Raw genomic sequence first — 20,153 nt, 5'->3', positions numbered from 1 at the left:
TGTGTGTAGGAGAGTTTCCCCAATCCTTAATTTCGGGTAAACGGAAAATATCGCACCCTGCACACCACATCCAGTATACTATTACCTCTAGCGATGACTCTTATTGTCAGCGACGCGGGTACACTCAGTGAGAGATTAACGTGTGATTATATCCGTGTGTGTGTGGATTCACACATACACACCCCGTGTATGTGTGTATATTCCTGTGTATACCTGTTTAAGACTGAGTATACTGGTGCGTCCGTCTATCGGTGTTCGTGTGATTAGAACCACGTATGTTTTAGTTCATGTCCGTGGACGAGTGCGCGTGTGTGAATGTGTATGTCCATGCATGTATATATATCTGCTCGTGTGCATGCATACATGAAGTGTGTATACCCGTAGGAGTGTGTGTATCGTATACTTTTAGGTGTGTGTGTGTATACATATATATACCTGTGTGTGTACTCGTGTGCGTGTGTATATCCGTGAATGTGTGTGTACTCGTGTGAGTACTTGTGTGCGTAAGTGTATATTGTATGTGTATACCTGTGTGTGTGTGTACTCGTGTGCGTGTGCCCCCTCCCCCTGCTTAACCTTGGCGCCACGGTCTCTAAAACGCATCACACCACACACACACCACGTATACAACTCACACACACACCACGTGTACATCACACACACACCACACACACACACCTCGTATACAACTCACACACACACCACACACACACCACGCGTACAACTCACACACTACACACATACCACGCGAACATCTCACACAGCACACACACACCACGTATATATCACACACACACCACGTGAACATCTCACACACACCACACACACACCACGTGTACATCACACACCACACACACACACCTCGTATACAACTCACACACACAGCACGTGTACATCACACACACACCACACACACACACCACGTATACAACTCACACACCACACACACACCACGTGAACATCTCACACAGCACACACACACCACGTATACAACTCACACACACCACACACACACCACGTATACATCACACAAACCACACACACACCACGTATACATCTCACACACCACACATCCCACGTACACAACTCACACACAGCACACACACCCCACGTATACATCACACACACCCCACGTACACAACTCACACATACCACACACACACCACGTACACAACTCACACACACCACACACACACCACGTATACATCACACAAACCACACACACACCACGTATACATCTCACACACCACACACCCCACGTACACAACTCACACACACCACACACACCACGTATACATCACACACACCACACACCACGTGTACATCTCACACACACCACACACACCATGTATACAATTCACACACACCACACACACACACCACGTGTGCAACTCACGCAGCACGCACACCACACACCACGTGTACATCACACACACTACACACACCACGTATACAACTCACACATACCACACACACACCACGTACACAACTCACACACCACACACACACCACGTATACAACTTACACACAGCACACACACATCACGTACACAACTCACACACAGCACACACACACCACGTGTACATCACACACACAGCACGTGTACATCACACACACCACACACACACCAGGTATACAACTCACACAGCACACACACACACCACGTGTACACCTCACACACACACCACGTGTACAACTCACACAGCACACACACACCACGTGTACACCTCACACACAGCACACACACCACGTGTACAACTTACACACAGCACACACACACCACGTGTACAACTCACACACAGCACACACACACCACGTGTACACCTCACACACACACCACGTGTACAACTCACACAGCACACACACACCACGTGTACACCTCACACACAGCACACACACCACGTGTACAACTCACACACAGCACACACACACCACGTGTACATCACACACACAGCACGTGTACATCACACACACCACGTGAACATCACACAAACTACACACACCACGTGTACAACTCACACAGCACACACACCACGTGTACATCACACACACACACCACCTGTACACCACACACACCACGTGTACATCACACACACACACACCACGTGTACACCACACACACCACAGACGCACCACGTGTACATCACACACACAGCACACACGCCACGTGTACATCACTCACACACCACATACACACCACGTATACACCACACACACCACACACACCACGTGTACAACTCACACAACCACACAATCCCGTGCGTGTTTCCACACAGCGGCTGCTAATAACCACGAGTATAAAAGTGACTGAGTAGTAGTATTATAATCGGTGAGCCATCCCGAGATGCGGCTCGAACGCAAACATCTTCCTGCGGCGTAGCGATGTGGAGCGAGCGAGAGAGAAGGAATGAGAGAGAGAGAGAGACACCCCGAGAAAGGGGGGCACTTAAGGGGGGGGGCTGTTGTGGGTCGCCTGGATCTGTAAGGCGGCCAAGATTGTTGACGTTGCTGCTGCTGTTGGTGGTGGTGGTCTCGTTGGGGGCGACAGGTCGTGATTATGGAGGTGGGGGGGGATTGATGCAGTTCAGAGGTTGGTTGGTCAGCGATTGCCACGGACATTGCAGCCACGGACGTGTGCGGCCCTTTTGCTAATCGACTGCTAGACGATGGCGTTTCCTCCCAGCCAAACTCCCCGGCGTGGCGGCTTTTGCTGAAGAACGCGAACCAAGTGGTGGTCACCATCACCCCCCACTGCGGTCAGTCACCGCCGCTTTGGTGGATGCGTCGTAGTCGTCGTCGTCGTTATTATTATTATTGTAACGTCGCAAATGTAAATATATAAAGAGGACTCAATGGGGATACTACGGTCAGTTGCGGTGTTGTGTGTGTGTTTAAAACGAGGGAAGGGAGAACACGTGTTGGGGTGTCCAACGGCAATGCCCAGGCCGGGGAGATACAAACACGGCCGCGTGTTTTTGTTGTTGTTTCGTGCGCGCTCGCTCCCGGGCACGGCAAGCGGCAGTCGACTGCACGACCCGTTCCCTTCTCCTGCCTCCCGAACATTGCCCACAATTTGAAGCTGGAACCCGTCAACCCCCCCAACCACCACCCCCAACCACAACCACCACCCCGAACCACAACCACCCCGCGACCCGTTTCGCTCTGTAGGGCGGCCTTCAACCAAGCCTCCTCCTCCTTCTCGTTGTCGTCGTCGTCGTTAAGACTCTTGCGGGACGTTCCTCTCGCGTTGTCGGTGACAATCGCACAGCGACTTTCCACGTCTCGCCGCTCGGCCAACGTCAGTGTCGGAGCAGGTAACCCGCGACCCTCCCCCCCCCCCTTAATCCCTTCAACGAAACCGGCGATTCGTAGACGCAGCACAAGTGGATGGGTCTACGAAGGTTGCGATTGTAACCATTATACACGGACAGTATACAAATAATATACTGCGTTGAAATATACAGCTCTCTCTAATAAAGTGTGGGGGGGTGGGGTGGGTGGGGGGGGGGCACGCGTATACAACGTAAATTGTAGCGATTCTCGACACGGTGAATGTGCACATTGATGTTGGTGCCATTCATAGCCACCTCCCTCCCCTCGCCTTCACATCGGATTGGGTGTCGGGGTTATATTTGCATTGGGCGTACGCAGCCCCCCGCGTGTACACACAACACGCGGCTTGTGTGTACACGCAACAGCAGCAGCAGCAGCAACAGCAGCAACAGCAGCAGCAGCAGCAACAGCAGCAGCAACAGCAGCAGCAGCAACAGCAGCAGCGTGCAATAATTCTGCGTCCGTTGCGCGTTTGAAGTGTCGAGCGTCAAACAACAAACACAACAAACAAAAAAACACCACTGCGATCTTTACAATCCCATCGCCGCTGTTGTATAACTCTCCCAGCCACCACCACCCACCATACGCATCGTGTAACAAGGTGATGTTTGCAAGCCGCGTTCCCCCCGTACATCTCTCTACGTCTATACATACACGTTGCGCTCGTCCTTTTATATATTTTTTATGAATGAAAGGATTGCAATGGATCTGCTCAACGCTAATAAATAAACAATGGGGAGGTTTTTTTTTGTTAAAGGGGACGGTGGGTGGGTGCTTGCGAGTTACAGTGAATGTGTGGGGGGTGGTGGTGGTGGTGCTTGTGGATGGGTGATGGGGAGCGAAGGGGTGGGGCTTGGGGGGGGGGTGCTGATGGGGGGGGGGGGTGACGGGGGGGGGGCTAAGGGGGTCGGGGTGGAGGGATAGAGAGAGAGTGTGTGGGGGGGGGTGCAAGGCGTAGGGAGGGATGGTGAAGGGGTCACCATTAATGGTTGAACGTTTACCCGCGCGTTATGTAAAGTCCATAGAAGCGGCTGCTTCTGCTGCTACTGCTGCTGCTGCTAAAACGGGCTGACTCCTGGCGGGTTGAGCAGGGGCTGTGTGAGAGGTGGAAGTGGAGGGGGGGGTGTGCGTGCTTGCAGTGCGTGAAGGAACGTAACGGGCAAGGAGGTTGAGCGGGCGGTGTGCGGAAAGATGAGAGGAGACGTCGTGCTCCATCGCGACCCCGTCGCTAGCTCACGCCAACAGAGCACCAAGCCCGCGCATGGCTGAACGTGATTCCCACACGCAGCAGAATCAGCAGCAGCAGCAAACGCCCTTCCCCTCGCTGTGCTCTCGTTGTTCCATCCCGAGCGCCCCGTCACCTGCGCACACTCTGCCACCAACACCACCAACACCACCACCACCAACACCAACACCACCACCTACCCGCGGTTTGATGAGAGTTCGGGACTCGCCCACCTTTGTCTTCCCAAACGAGCGCGGGTTTGGCACCGAGCGCGCTGTCGTTTTTCACCCCCCCCTCCTCCTCCTCCTGGACATTCCTTCACCTATATAATCGCCCGCCTGCCATTTTCTCCGCGCTCCACAACTGACCAAACGCAGAGGGTCGCATTTGCCTTCTTGAGAGCGAGTGTGTGTGTGTGGTTGTGCGAATGCCAACACGTCCACTGAACGTCAACCTCGGCGTTGTCTATTACACAGCGAGGAGTACTCGCTACCGGCGGGTGGCTTCACGCGCACATTGCACGCGTTGCGATCGCGGGACGGGAATTGCCCACGCCGTCCGTCGTCTTGTGCCGGTTTGATGCTGTCAAGAAAAAGAATAACATCGTTACGTCACCCCGTGTTACCGCATTCGCGTGATTTGCATTGTGTTTTCGTGTTATAACGCGTCTCTTGGTGTGTTAAACAAACACGCGTATCGGATGCTGGTAAATATTCTCGTGTGAGTTGTAGTATATTTAACGCGTTGATGCCTTTAAAAACAAAAACAATGATGTTTTCGTACCTATGATGGAGTTAACACGGGGACACACGCACGGTGAGTAGAGATTATGATTGCTGGATTTTCACCTTGGGGTCAGAGATCGGCCCAGCCACTCGACTACACCTGTGCACGGTGTATAGCGATTGTCACACCAGCTGGTCCGATGAGTCGGGATCCGAGTTGTGAATTTGTAGGCCTGGGAAATACTTAATTTTATGTAAAATGATCTAAATTGCAATGTCATACAATATTGAGGAATATCAACGGTAAATGTATCTACACACACGTATTAAAATATAACAAATTATTTGGTGATACTGGGTGTGCTGTCAGTGTTGCACAATCAACAATATCGAAATAATGAACGTATTTGTCAAGAGGCAATAACACTGTGGCCTTAAAAATGAATATATAATAAGCGACGTTTTGTGCAATGGTCCTCGTTCATAGTGCATAGCAATGATCCTTCTGCACGTGCTATGAAGAAGGGACATGACCTGAAACGTCACCCTATTATGTCTTCCCTTTAAGGTGGTGCTTCTCATATATTGCACGAAAAATTGTATTTTACAATTCAGTAATGTAATTTAAGCCGGGTGGGAAACCAATCTAATGTGGAGTGCAATTGCTCATTTCCAAGAGCGATCCACGCAGAATCTAAAAGGTGAATCATTAGGAGTGATGAACACATGTGTACCGTACGTAACAGAAACAATTACATCACAAGACAAGCTTGCTGGCAAAGCTGTGAAATTACTGAAAGATTTATTCTTGATGGGGGCAAGTCAACATCTTGCTATTGAAGGAAATTAAACGACCATTGTGCTAATGACAATGGCATAAGTATAAATAAATAGTTTGATAAGACAAGGCAAGGCACATCCACGTCTTCACACGTGTTAACATGATTTAAATCAAATGTATTGTTTAGAATTGCATAACAGGGGATAACAGTGCCTGCAACAACGTGGTTGTTGATCCGCACAACATAAATGTAACCCATAATAGAGGTTTTTGGGTTAGATCGCGTAAATATATAAATGTGTCGTTTAAACCCGCCACCACCCGACACAGCCAATTAGTAAGGGTTGTCACGTAAGCAGAACGTGGCAATTGGTCACTAGTACAGCACACCGGTGTGTTGGAGAGCCAAGCCACAACATTTACAATCCGAGTACGACATTTATATATTTACACGGTCTAACCAAAAAAATACTCTATTATGGATGATATTGGTCGCGAAAGCCTACGTATTAAACCATATGTAAGCCAGTTTAAGACTGCCTTTTTCAAAATAACTGAATTTAGCTTGGTGGTGGGTGGGGGGGGGTTTCCGTGCAAAGACATTTGCTTTTGGACCCTAACCTTGTGTCATTTCGTGTATATTTGTGTATAGACATTGAATATCATTGTCTATACACAAATACCATTGCCTCTACTCGTATACATTTTGCAGAGCAGGCATTTGAAAAAAAAATGTGGCCACGTCACAGGGTTTAACAAAACTGGCCGACGGAGGGACGCTCGCTCGGCCAAGTGAAATTATTTTACTGCTTTTAGAACGATATAATATTTCAACTAATAGCACATAACTAATTTAGCAAGTGTCATATCAAGTCTCACGACACACCTTTCAAACGTCTTACCCATTGTGTTTTGCTAGTCTACAACCGCCACATAGACCAGTTTAATGTGTACACCTGACAGGAAGTGATGTAACCATATATGCGCAGAAGCTTTCCACGCAGCGTTTGAATAGTTTTCTTTTCCTCTTTTCACTTCTTAATCCACAAAGAGAGGAGCAATCTGACCACGGTTTGGGTCCACAGTGCCACATCTCCAACCTTCCAACAGTACTAAGTAGTGGATCCCTGGAGGGATCAGCTCGGTTTATATTTGCATCCTATGTTGTTTAAACCAGGGTTAACATTTGTTTTGGTATGCAGTAGTGGGCTTGGTTGCCACAGCCGTGCCTGTCTTAACTGTTTTTGTAAAGTTAGTGGTTGGATGATAAGTGTCTTTGAAGGCAGACATGAAAAGGACACTTCTGGTCTCAATGGACTCTTTCTTACCTGGTTATAAATAAAGACCAGCTCTCTCTCTCTGTACATATATACTTATCAGTTACTTATCCACACACACTTTTGCCATGGTTAGAATCCAAAAACTATAAACTTTAACGGTGGTAGAGGAATCCCTGCAGGGATGAGCTTGGGCTATCTTTAAATCCGAAGTTTCCACCGGGTTGCATTGTTTTGTGTGAAGCATCCGTGGTTTTTGTCAGAGCCACCGTTAGTGTTTGGGTGAGAGGTTAATGAGTATCTTCTACATGTCTTTGAAGGCAGACATGGAAGAGAAACTGCTGGTCTCCATGTGCTCTTACCTTAAATAAAGGCCAATGCTCTATATAGCTATATACCTGGTCGTAAAGGGGAGGTTGAAGGACATTTAATGGTTGGGAGGTAGACAGCAAACGTTACTCGACAAATGGATTTGAAGCTGGATTAAATTAATCCAGCAGTGAATTGACACGTGGCTGAAAGTAAACGTATACCATTACATTTAAAGTAGTTAGAGGTTAAGTGGTTTTAACATCGTTACCAAAAGTGAACAAGGTAGTTGTCCGTTTTTTTACTTTTGTAAAAGCACCCATTTCCATTGGTCATGTGTAGATACAACATATTATTCAGATTGTCAATAGATTTGGCACCTCAAGAGTAGTTACAAAAGCTAAACAAGGGATGTGGGGGGATTCAATAAAATATATTATCCAAGTTAAATCGGTTGAGGTCCTATTGAGATCACAGGCAAATCTGAAAAGAAATTAAAGGGAAATACAAGGCAAAGAATAGACTATGCAACTCACCTAGCAATTTGAAGGATAAAAAAACCCGTAACTATCACTGAAGATCCACTTTAAATATGTAGAATAAACTACATTTATATAAATGTAAAGATATGTATGGTATTTAATTTTTATTAAAAGTTATTCTCCCCAATGAATTTCGAGTTCTCAAATGTCCACATGTTCACAACTGGATGCTTCTTATTGAAAAGTGCATTCGAGATTTTACAAAATTGATGACGTGCATGTTTTTCCCTTCCTCGTCATACAAGTCATGGATGCTTTTACAAATATTCTCTTTAGAGATATTATGTGATTGGATGTCATTTATCACGTGAGATTGTTTTTCCTTCCTAATTATTAAAAGAGTCCTAAATGCCTTTTATTATCAGCAGCCATGCTCCACTGCTGGATGAAGGCTGCCCCAAACTGTCGTGACCTCCTTGCGATCCTGCTATTTAATAGCATTCGTTTGTGCAAATGAACGACGGTCTAAATCTGTGCATTTTGTCTGAAATAGGCCTGGATCATATTACGAACTGACAAATGTCAGGAAACCTAAAATAGTCGGCATCACATGAGTTTCATAACCAGCGTGGGTCAAAGGGCCAAGTGATCTTCCAAATCAGCATCTTTACTAAAGACTGCAGGAATCTGATGATCTATGAAGCTCTTTTTCACATACGTCCAGTATGGGCGGGTCAGCAAGTTAAAACAACAATATTTGTAACCCTCTTAAGATTTAACATTCAGTGGTGGCTGTGAATATCTGGCCGTTCTCGAACTCTGCCCACTCGACGATGTCCTCAGCCCAAATGCCCGTGCTAAATAAGTTGTACTTAATTAACCCCCAACCCCCCACCGTCCCTCACACAAATTGTAAATACCCAGCGAAAAGCGACGGTGGGAACACTAGTCGAGACTCGGCCATCTCGACGACACTTGCACACAATTTTGCCACAACCTTCAGATTTCTTCACCCCACGGTGCCACACAACCTCCCCATCATCATCACCATCATCGTTCTATATACCCTTCATCTCGTCTTTGCCCAACACACCAACACCACCACCATCATCTCCTCCCTCGTCATCCACCAACAAACTCTCTGTCCACCACCACCACCACCAACATCCTCCCCTCTCTCATCCCAACCAAAGAAGCCCTCCCCCTCCATTTTTTTTTGCATCCCCCCCTCCCCCTCTCCCGACCCTGCATCTATTCTTCTTCATTAATTTGCGGTCACGTGCGCGCGGCTCAGCCAATGGGCGCGCGGCTTGCATTTCAAAGCGCCCGCTGCGCGCCAATGGGAGCGCGCGTTGCATGGCGCGCGCGGGGGCCCCCCCCCACTCCACCCCCCCCCCCACGCGCGCGGAATGCGAGCAATGCAAGATGGAGGGTGCGGCGGTGGTTGTGGTGGTGGCGGCGGCCTCCTCCTCACTCCCTCACTCACTCCCCTCTCGCTCATCCTCCTTCCTTCCTTCCTTCATCGCCCACCCCCTCCTCTCCTCGGTGTCTTCTCCTATTCCCTGGGCTAGCACCGCGGCTCTCCCTTCGACCGTCTTCCTTCCTTCCTGCCTGCTCTCTGTCGCGACGTCTCCCACCACCACCCCCCATCGCTGGGTCCCCTCTCTCTGCCCCCCCCTACTACCCCCCCCTGACCCCCACCCCCTATCCCCCACTACCCCCCCACTACCTCCCCCCCCTGACTCTCTCCCCCCTCTGTGCAGCGGGGGTAGAGAGAGAGAGGGGGGAGCTCTCCCTGGGCAAAGCAGCGAAGATGTATAAATGTGAATATTTTTTTAAAATATTTTTTTTCATCACCCCCCCTCCTCCTCCCCCGCTGATCTTCCTCTATTGTGATTTTATTTTATAAATCGCCATCGAGACCAAAAAAAAAAGTTGTGATTTTTTTTTGTTGCGTTTGCGCGCTGTTTGTGGGTGGGTTTTTTTTTTGTAAGTTGGGGATTTTTTTGGAAGAGTTGTGTGTTTTCGCAAACCTCTTTTCTCTCTGCGCGCTCTCTCTCCCCTCTCTTCTCCCGCCTCTCCACGCGCGCTCCCCCCACCGCCTCCCTCTCTCTCTCTCGTCTCCCCTCTCTCGCATTCTCCATCCTCGGTCCGCTCTCCCTCCTCCTCCACACCCCTCCTCCCTCCCTCCCGCCACGCATCCCCCCCCTCTCTCCGTCCCCATTGCTCTCGCACCATCTCATCAGCTCCCATCTCGTGTTTTTCCCCTCTCTCGCCCCATCTCGCCCTGCCTGCTGCTCCGCCGTTTGCCTCTTGCCGTTCTCCTCGCTTCCTTTCCCCCTCCCACCACCATCGCTCCGTGCCTCTCGCTCCTCCGTGCCTCTCCCGTCTTCATTGGCCCTTCCACGCAACGTGTGCTCCCTTCTCTCGCTGCCTGTCCTCACTTTCCTCGTCGTCTCTCCTCCCCTCTCAAACCGCCCGCCCGCTCGCCTCTCCTCTTCCGAACGTCTTCCCTTTAGTCTCCATCCGCGTCCGTGTCTTCCACTCGCGTCTTCCACCCCCCCCATCTCCCTCTTACTCCCCCCCCCATCTCCCTCTTCCCCCCCCCACTCCCTCTTCCTCTCCCCATCTCTCTTCCTCTGCCCCCCCCCATCTCTCTCCCTCTGCCCCCCCATCTCTCTCCCTCTGCCCCCCCCCATCTCTCTCCCTCTGCCCCCCTCCATCTCTCTCCCTCTGCCCCCCTCCATCTCTGTCGCTCTGCCCCCCCCTCTCTCCCCTGCCCCCCCCCCCCCTTCCTTGCCGCTCCACTCCTCGCTCTGCTCCGCGCCCCCCATCGCGGCTTCTTCTTCGTCTCGTGCCACTCTTCCACCGCCACCGCCGAGTCGCGAGGGCGGATGGGGTTGGGGTCGGGGGCGGTGGAGAGGCTCCCAGGTTCCATCATGCGCTGTGGAAGATGGTGGAGGATGCAAGAGATTGGGGGGTGGGGGGGTGGGAGGACGTGGGTCGGTAGTGGTAGGGAGGAGAGAGTTCGAGGGAAGATCGAGGACAGGTGGAAGGAGCACGGGGGGGGATGTGACGGTGGGGAGGGAGGTGGAGGGGGGGCGGTTGTGGTTCGGCCACACGGACATGAGAGAGAGAGGGGGGGGGGTGACAGCGATGAAGACCTGCAGCGGATGGCGGCGATGATGCTAGCGGGGATTGCAGAGAAGGGATGGCTCTGCACGGAAGATAAAAGATGCGTGGACATTGTGAGTTTTGCTGCTGGTGGTGGGGTGGGTGGGGGGAGATTATATCTCGTCGCGAGGCAGACAAACAGCGACAGCAGCAGCCTCCTCCACCACCACCACCGCCGCCACGTTCTCCACGACTCCGCGCGCCTCTCGGCAGCGAGCGCCCCCCCCTCCTCCCCACACGTCTCGACCGAGCGGCCGTCCGTGGGATGATTTTTTCCTCCCATTGTAAAAAAATTTCTCCAAAATTTGTGCCGGATTTATTTTAGTACCAATTTGATGGGGGGGGGCTGGGAGTGGGGGGGGTTGCGTATACCCATTTATAAAACTGGATAATGTTAGAAACGCGAAGATTCGTCGCCCATTTCGTACGAGCCGTATAGATGCGTATTTGCAAGAGGCGGTCCGCTTGTGCGTCTATCTTTATTCTGTTGTGGATTACGGGATGGAGTGACCGCTCAGCCATTGTGGGGGGGGCGGAGGTGGCCTGCGATGAGAACAGTTTTCGGGGGGGGGGGGTGCTGTGTGTAGAGTGAGTTTGGTGGCATGGCAGGATGAGGGGAGGTATAGTTACAGCGTCGAAGAAGAGATTGGGTGTGCATTTCTAGGATGTCCCAGCCAAAGCATTAGAACACCCCCCCCCCGCGCCATTAAAACAGACACACGCACACACACTAAAAGCTGAAGACGCCGCTCTCAAGCCCTGGGATTTTTAGACTTGAAGAGGGCTCTCCACGCCTGGCATCGGAGATGGTCACCCCGAGAGGGTAAGGCGTGTGTGTGCGTGTGTGTGAGTTGTGCCACGCTCATGGATAGATGGTAGCAGCACAGGATGCGCGCGCACCAGCCTATACACAATACAGCTGCTTTGTGTTGGTGTGCGCGACTTTTACGCCACGCTCTGTGCGTGCAACAGTCTACGTAGCGAGCTTGTTTCGGGGGGGGGAGAGGGGGGTTGGGAAGTATTAACACGAGTGCCCCGTGTCTCGTCTGGGCTGTTTCGCGAGTCCAGTCGAGTACAGTAGTTGCTCTTCGCCTTAATGCGATGCGCGGTGGCGTGCTTCGTGTGTGGGTGCTGCTGTCTGTGCGTGTGCGCGCAGCGAGCGGACGCGGTGGTTGGGCCGATCACGCCGTGTCCACCACCACCTCCCCCCCCCCCCCAGCGCGATTTCGCACGTGCGGGTCGACTAACTCGGGTGTCCACCCCGCGAGAGGTTTCCACCCCCCCCCCCCCGAACAATTCACCGAATTGTCGTCTCTTGCATGTTCTTTCTAGGGCTGTAACGTTTGCAACGGCAAGCACAAAAAAATTCAGTAGGGTGTATGAATTGAGTGTTTTTTTGTGTATTAAGGCTTGCCTATGGCTTTCACTGTGCTTTGATGGCGTATTTATATAAAGACATCCTTCGTAGATGCCGTTTAATGTAACAATTTGTACCGAATTAATGTTCTTATCTGGTCTGAAAAAGGGTCGTCACCTGAAACGTTAGACGTTTGTATTTACAGTGTAGCGTAGCTTTGCAAAGGCCGCGCGTTCAGTAAGGGCAGGTCTAAAGCGCACTGCACGGGTATCATTTTGTCGGCGCTTTTACACGTTTTTACACACCAAAAAGTGGCATTTCAAATTCACAAATATATTGCTGGGAAATGCATATTTAAATAACGTGGCACCGTGCCCTTTGCACATCCCGTTGGTAAATAACGCGCTTCGGACGCGCTTATTTCACCGTTACACGCTTTCCGTGTTCAGATTAGTTTTCCTGCGCACAAAAGCGAGCGTGTGTAGCCTAAACAAAAACCACACGTGCCGAGAAAAAACATCATATTTCCAGTGAACGAACAAGCATATCCATCGGCAACAGCCACCCCCTGGCACGTGAACAAGGCCTGTGTGGGCACGTGCGTTCACGAGAACAACACACCTCCTCGACGCGCATCATAACACCACCACCAGCAACGACGAACGGGTTGCTTGCGTATTGGACGGCACGGGCATTACATAAGCATCGCGGGGCAGATGTGTAACTTGCCAGCGGCACTCTCTAGCCAAGACCACACACACACACGTGCTTACTAACTGCACTGATGGCAGTGCATCCTTACTATGCACTACTACAGGTGTGCGTGGCGCGGCTGGAGTCACATTAAGCGACAAACGAAAACGCCGCGCAACTTGCTTACTGCTACAAATTACTTGGGAGTTGCCATCGTGTGCTTGTTGTTGGCAGTGAAAGTGGTTATCGCTTGAAGTGCTCAATTGCTACGTGTTCGTGTCGTCGGCCTCACCGAATGTTTAGGACATTGATTGGATGCGTTTTGGTAGTTGGCGCACGCGTTTACATCACGAGGATAGATTTGTGTTTTTAGCCCGCACGTGGTTACTAGCTGTGTTCATTAATCGACCTCTCTGTGTGCTATGCAGAAGGCCCATTGCTCGAAACGTCGCATAATATGGTCAGTTTTGATGACAAATGTGTTTAAATCTTTGCGTGATATTGACGCGTCGTATGACGTACGCGTGCTTGCTTTGTGTCCTAATATACACATGCTCACTGCATTTAAGTGATGGACGTAGTCTTAGGACACTGATTATATAATCTAAACACGTGTACGGAAATGCTGACATGGCCTTACTATAATACATAACATGTACAGCATTGTTGATAACCTTACTACACACGCACACGGCATTATATGGATGACCTCACTGTACGCATTCACTACATAGTTGAGATGGCCTTACTAATCCCATGCTACTGTTGAGATGGCATTAGTAATGTCATACACGCGCACGTTGAAAATCGCCTTACTAAACACGATGGACATTATAGAGATGGCCCTTATAACGGCATACACATCGTTGAGATGACCTTAACCAATCTCATACACGCTGTTGACATCGCCTTACTAAACACGTGCAGCACCTTTGAGATCGCCTTACTTGAACACTCGCAACGTTGTTGCCTTCACAAATGAACGATTTACCACGAATACATTTTGCATTATTTGTTTATTCCATAGGCGCTGTATATCACAAACGTGCAATCACGTTCTTGTAACGACGATAGCAAAATGCATCGTTAAGTTATTGCACGCGCTCCTCTCGACGATGGCGCGGCAAGTCCTTACCACCCACCGCTTGCTCACGACATTTTTGCCGTGGCCTCGTCGCACACACACACACACGGGTCCTTCACGATGCGGTCGCGTTGACAGCAACAATAGTCATGGCTTTTTGTTCAGGGGAGGGGGACAGTGCCTTAAACCGCATTAACCACATTAACCACATTAACCACACTTTCACTTCCAATTGGAACGACCCAAGATCGACCACAATCGCCCGACTCGCTCATCGTCCCCGCACGTGACCCGTTGTTTGTCTACGTCTCTGTGAAACATATTAATTAAGGTGCTCGTTAACACTTTTTTTGTGTGTGTGCCAACAGTCAATGGTTGTAGTTGGGGGCTATACGAGAGTTGGGGGAGGCGCGGGTTCTGTGTAAATATGAATCGACGCGCCACCGATAGTGTACGGCGTGCCAATTTCCGCGTCTTGGTCGCTTTCCAATTGTTGTTCAAGTTGTGTGCGTAACACGTGTATTATGTAATGGTGTATAAGTAAATGTTATATTGTGGTGGGGGGGGGGGGGTTCGGGGGGTTGTTGGGGCTGAGAGGGGGGTTGTGAATGGGTCGGAACAAGTCGATATTCCCAAAGCGTCCGGCGATTCGCGTTAAAAAACACACACAAAGACTGCTCCGCTCTTTTCTCGTAATGAAACTAAAATGGGACGTTAAAAATAATCAATCAATGCTATTAATATTACTGCAGTAAAATTAATTACTACCGCATTACGGATGACTATAGTGTAAAGCAAGCACGCGGTGTCAACTAAATGTATAGCAAGCGTTCTTTTGCCGATTGTAAACGTCGGCTGCGATGGTCATCCTCCGTCGACGACGAACACCAACGGGGGCGACGAGCGTTTGTGATATCGCCGCCACCGCCGCGCCTGTTTTGTGCATTGCCCATCCATTTTACAATCGTCGTGCTTTATCCCCCCCTACCTCACCGTCGCATCCTTTAGCACCACCACCACCATCACTGCCTTGTGCATTATTGGCCCACCCAAGGTAAGGAAGAGCACAAGGGAGCTGGCGAATCTTCGCCTTTCAACGCACCACGCGCCGCGGCAGCACGCAGCACGCCAATTCTTGGCCCGTGAGCGCCACCCGATATCCGACGTCGTCGTCGTCGTCTCACTTGGTCGTAGCGACCGCTTCACACTACTTGCTGCTGCTGATGATGATGATAATGAACGTGATGCCGATTGTGATGATGACACCAGTCCATGTAACCGAATGGACACAGTCCTGTTTGCACCCGAATCTGTATTATACAGCGCACACACACAAGCGCAAAAATACGATGATTGCCCTCGCTATAGCCCGACACGATACCGTACGATCGTCTTGTTGGGGGCAATTGCTGGTTTAGCGAGAGCCGATGATGGCCGGATCCGGGGTGGGTGCGGGTGTTGATGTTGATAAAAAAAAAACCGCGGCGCCCATCCGCCTTTGTCTCCCCGAGTGCTGACGTTCATTGACGAAACCGTAGCAAGGTTAGCCCGCTTTAGGCCCGACAGCCGTGGCAGTTCACGCGCCTCCGCGCGCGTGACGGTGAAGCACTTTCACTGGCGAGCCGTGCGTGGTGCGTGCCGGAAACGCGGTGATGTTGACACAAACAAGCGTGTGTTGTACCTTCTGCGCAAGCAGCCACGACGTAAATCAAAGCGTGCTCGGCACGTCTTTTAAAGAACACAACTAAAGCTGAATAACAGGTTGCGTGTGTAAACAAATGGCGAAAAGGCTTCCCCGCCCGCCCGCCCGCCAGCGATATTGTCAAAATCGTCACGTGAACCTGCTATTCATTTTATAAGTTAACTGAAGCTGCAGCTTGATAGCATGCACTATTAGCACGCACATGATGATTGTATATGTAATGTAGAGAGACGTTTGCATTCCGGATGGTTGGTGGCTTGCGGAGGCGAGGTGGGTGGGGGGCATTCATCCAGCAATGGGTGGATCAAGGCTTCTGCTGCTGCTGCTGATGGCCGAATATATTTGAGGATGCGGCACTGGTAACTCATCACGAGGCAGTAGAGATGACCCGGGCGAGTGCAGGCAGCGGGAAGGAAGCGATGGCTGTGCCGTGGTGGCCGTGGTGGTGGTTGAGGTGGGTAATAGCTCCGCTCTGCAGGTGATGTTGACGAGGTGGAGGAGGTTGGAGAGAGGAGGAGAGCTGGTGTGGCATCGTCTAGCCCCCCCCCCCCCCCTCTGTGGTGGCGTCTGTGCACGGTTGGCTACGTACGGTGCGAAAGAAGTTCAACATACCGTACATATACATACGTGTGTTGCCCTCTGGTGATGTAGCGTGGTGTTTTGATTGTGTGTGTGGTGTGTGGTCTATGTTGTGTGTGGTCGATGGTGTGTTCTGTGTCGTGTGTGTAGTGTCTTTTATGTTATTTTCTGTGTGCGTGGGGTGTGTTTTATGTACGTTGTGGTGTGTGTATGCCGCATGTCTTGTGTGTGTGCGATGGATTTCATGCGGTTTGCTGTTTGTGTGTCGTGTGCATTGGTCTAGGCCTGTGTGTAATCGCTGGTGCCCATGTGGTGTGTACACCCGGTTTGTGTGTGTCGCGAGTTATTATTTTGTGGCTTGCTGTATGTGTAACATATATGTACGTATTTATGTGTGTGTGAGAATTGCCTGTGTGTGTTTTACGCGTATCGTGTGTTGAAGGTGATGTGTTAGCTATATCTGTGTGACGTGCTGTGTATATACGTGGTTTATTCCTGGGCAGTACTGTATTGTGTTTGTGTTCTGTGTGAGTGTGATGTGTGTTATGGTTTATTTTGTGTTCGGGGTGCCTTCCTGAAGTGTGCACCGTACCTCGCATATTGTGTGTGTGTGTGTTGTATCATACACATTGTGTATCAACACTAACGACAGGCATCACTAACAACACGTACACTCAGTGCAACGTGGTGAGCACGCGAATTATGATTGTCTTTGTGTTGTCCGCATGTGATGTGTTCTTTGTGTACTCTGCGTTGTTTAGTGTGTCATTCGACTACATTGTGCTGCATATGCGGTACATTTGCATTTTGTAGTTGTGCTACGTCCTGTGTTTTACATTGCTTTACTATACACTACGTTGTTTTGTGTACACTTTTGATGTGCTGTGCGTGGTGTGACTCGCGTGTGTGGACTTTGTATGTAATATGTGTGTGTAACGGTACATGTGTGCTGTGTGTATTCTTGTGTTTACGTATATGTATCCTTACTTGTTTGGTGTGTGCGGCGTATTGTGTAGTCTACGTATGTGGTGTGTTGTTTGTCTGCCGACTGAATATGACGCGCATGGGTAGAGAGTGTGTGCGTGTGTGCTGTTTGTACGTGTGTGTGTGTGTCGTGTAATATCCACGTGCGCTGTATGTGTGTTGTGTACAGTTTAATGTATGCATGTGATATACTCTGTCTATATGTTGTATTGAATCTTGTGCAATGTGTTGTGTGCACGTAAAGTATTACAACGTGCAGTGTTTCCGCTGTGTGCTCTTTGTCTGTGGTGGTGTGTACTTGTACGGGGTGGTGTATATGTGGGATGCTGTGTGTGTGTGTGTTTGAATGCACGTGGTTATTGTGTGTATTGTCCATGTGCATTGTGTGTTGCGTATTGTGTGTGTTAGGTGTACGTGTGTGATGTCTTGTGTACGGCGTGGTGTGCGTGTGTTGTTTGTGGTGTGTGTGCCTACATTGCTTAGTGTGCGCTTGTTTTGAGTGTGCATAGGTGACGTGCATGTGTTTGTGTATGTGGCGTGTGGTGTACGTTGTGCATACGGCAGCACAACACGCCACATACGCGTGTGTTTACGCATGTTACGTGTTTCTGTGTTCAGCGTGTGCATGTGTTACGTATACCGTACGTGGTGTATACGTCGTGTGCATTATGATCGTGTGTGGTGTGTGTGTGTGCTCTTAAGTAGCCATACGGTTGTCTGTATATTGGTGTGTGCGTGTGTATGCGGTGCTGTATGTACATCGTGTTTGTGTGCGCTGTACGTATGGGACGCGTGGCGTCGTGTTCACGCGTAATCATTGTGTACGAGCCTGTGTGCATGCACGTTCGCCCTGGTGTGCGTACGTGAGTGTAGTGTGGTGTGTGGCTATCTGGTGTATACCTATCATGTCAAGCAATGCGATTCATGTAATTTCTGTGTGCGTTGTAGCCCGTTTTTATTTTCGCACGCATACTTGTGTGTTGGTGTGCGTACGTTGTTGTGTGTGTGTACCCACACACCACCTCCCCCCCCCCCCCTCTTGCGATTAAGTGTCAGCCTCGCCGACACGTACATCATATACCCCTGACGCATAGAAGACGTGGTGAAGTATGGTCAAAACGACCCGAGTGAACGATGTCGTCACGACGGCGATTGGGTGGGCGGGGGAAAGAGCTCAGTCTAAAAAGTTCCATCCACATACTGTTTGGTTCTTTCGGTAAAGTCGCGTAGTTGGAACTAAAATCAAAACAAATCACGACGTTCCATCCACACGTTGTTTTGTTAATGCCGCCTCTAGTCGGCCGCGTGCCCCTCGTGAGAGTGCGACGATCGAGCCGGTGGAAAGCGCGCCCTCTGGGTCTGCTCGGTACACCCCCCTCCCTCCACCAGAACACGTCTCGACTTTAGTCAACGCACACGAGTCGTGGTCGAAATAATAATAACGACGACGAAACGTTGCCAAGGGGTGCTGCGCACACGCACGCAATGTATAACCAGCGCCAAGTGTAAAACATCACTGTCAAAATGCGCGCACTGGTAAGTGTGTGGACAATATCGTTCGGGCGCTTTATGCACTAGCGATATATCGGATGAGTTCTACTCGACAGAAATGGTGAACGATCGCTTGCAACGATGCGTGTAAGGATAGTGGAGTGGTGTATTCACACGAAGAGTGCCTCCAACCGTAGGGACTGCGGTGCAGCAGACACAGACCCCGTCGTGTGCTTTGTTGACAACGGACGCGGCAGCGTTGTCGCTCCGATTTGTTTTTAATGTCGCAACGCTAAGCGCGGTAGCGAACAACACAAACACTTGTGACACGAGTAGCGACAACGCCAAGCATTGACTTAACGGTGACGACACACGCTGCAGACCGTAACAGGGACGGCACAAACAAGGAACACAACAGCGACAACAAGCCACGAACACAACGGCGACACAAGCCGTGAACGTAACAGCGACACAAATCAAACCGCGAAATATAACAGCGACACAAACCGCGAATACAGCAACGCCACAAACACCAGCGACCCAAGCCCACGGGTCCTAAGCGGCACACAAACGCAGCGACACCACGGCAGGAACACCACCACCGTGAACTGCAACTACAGGGCTAGGCCACGAAACGTCGTACACAGTAGTACGTACACACACACACGTGTACGCGTTGTGGTTCACTGTCGAGTTGTGACAAACGCTATGCTTATGGAGGCTGTGCTATTGCTACACGGATTATTGCCGCGTGTGACTCTTCCCCACACGCATCGGACTAATAATACTATATCGTGAGGCTAAAAGGTTTGCGGCTAAAACCGTATTGTTAATTACAATTGAAGGGGCGACGCCGTCTGGCGGGATGGTTCTCCACCGTGGGAGTTGTCCACCCACTGGTTCGCGTTCGCTGTGTACTGGCGAGGTCATAGGCCGCGTGGGGCCTCTTTCAACGTG

General features: G+C 50.4%; 1 long non-coding RNA gene across 1 annotated transcript in view; it reads left to right on the top strand.

Moving 5' to 3' along the window:
• Nucleotides 1-11,171: 11,171 nt before the first annotated feature.
• The window catches only part of LOC144719500 (uncharacterized), a 44,283-nt gene continuing 35,301 nt past the window's right edge, over nt 11,172-20,153 (top strand). Inside the window, exon 1 of the long non-coding RNA XR_013585606.1 lies at nt 11,172-12,129. This is a non-coding gene — a long non-coding RNA (uncharacterized LOC144719500). The remainder of the gene's footprint in view (nt 12,130-20,153) is intronic.

Source organism: Lampetra planeri, chromosome 6, assembly GCF_965212315.1.
Source record: "Lampetra planeri chromosome 6, kcLamPlan1.2.h2, whole genome shotgun sequence".
Lineage (NCBI taxonomy): Eukaryota > Metazoa > Chordata > Hyperoartia > Petromyzontiformes > Petromyzontidae > Lampetra > Lampetra planeri.
Note: the sequence above shows the minus strand (reverse complement) of the source record. Positions and strands in the feature narration are given on the sequence as shown.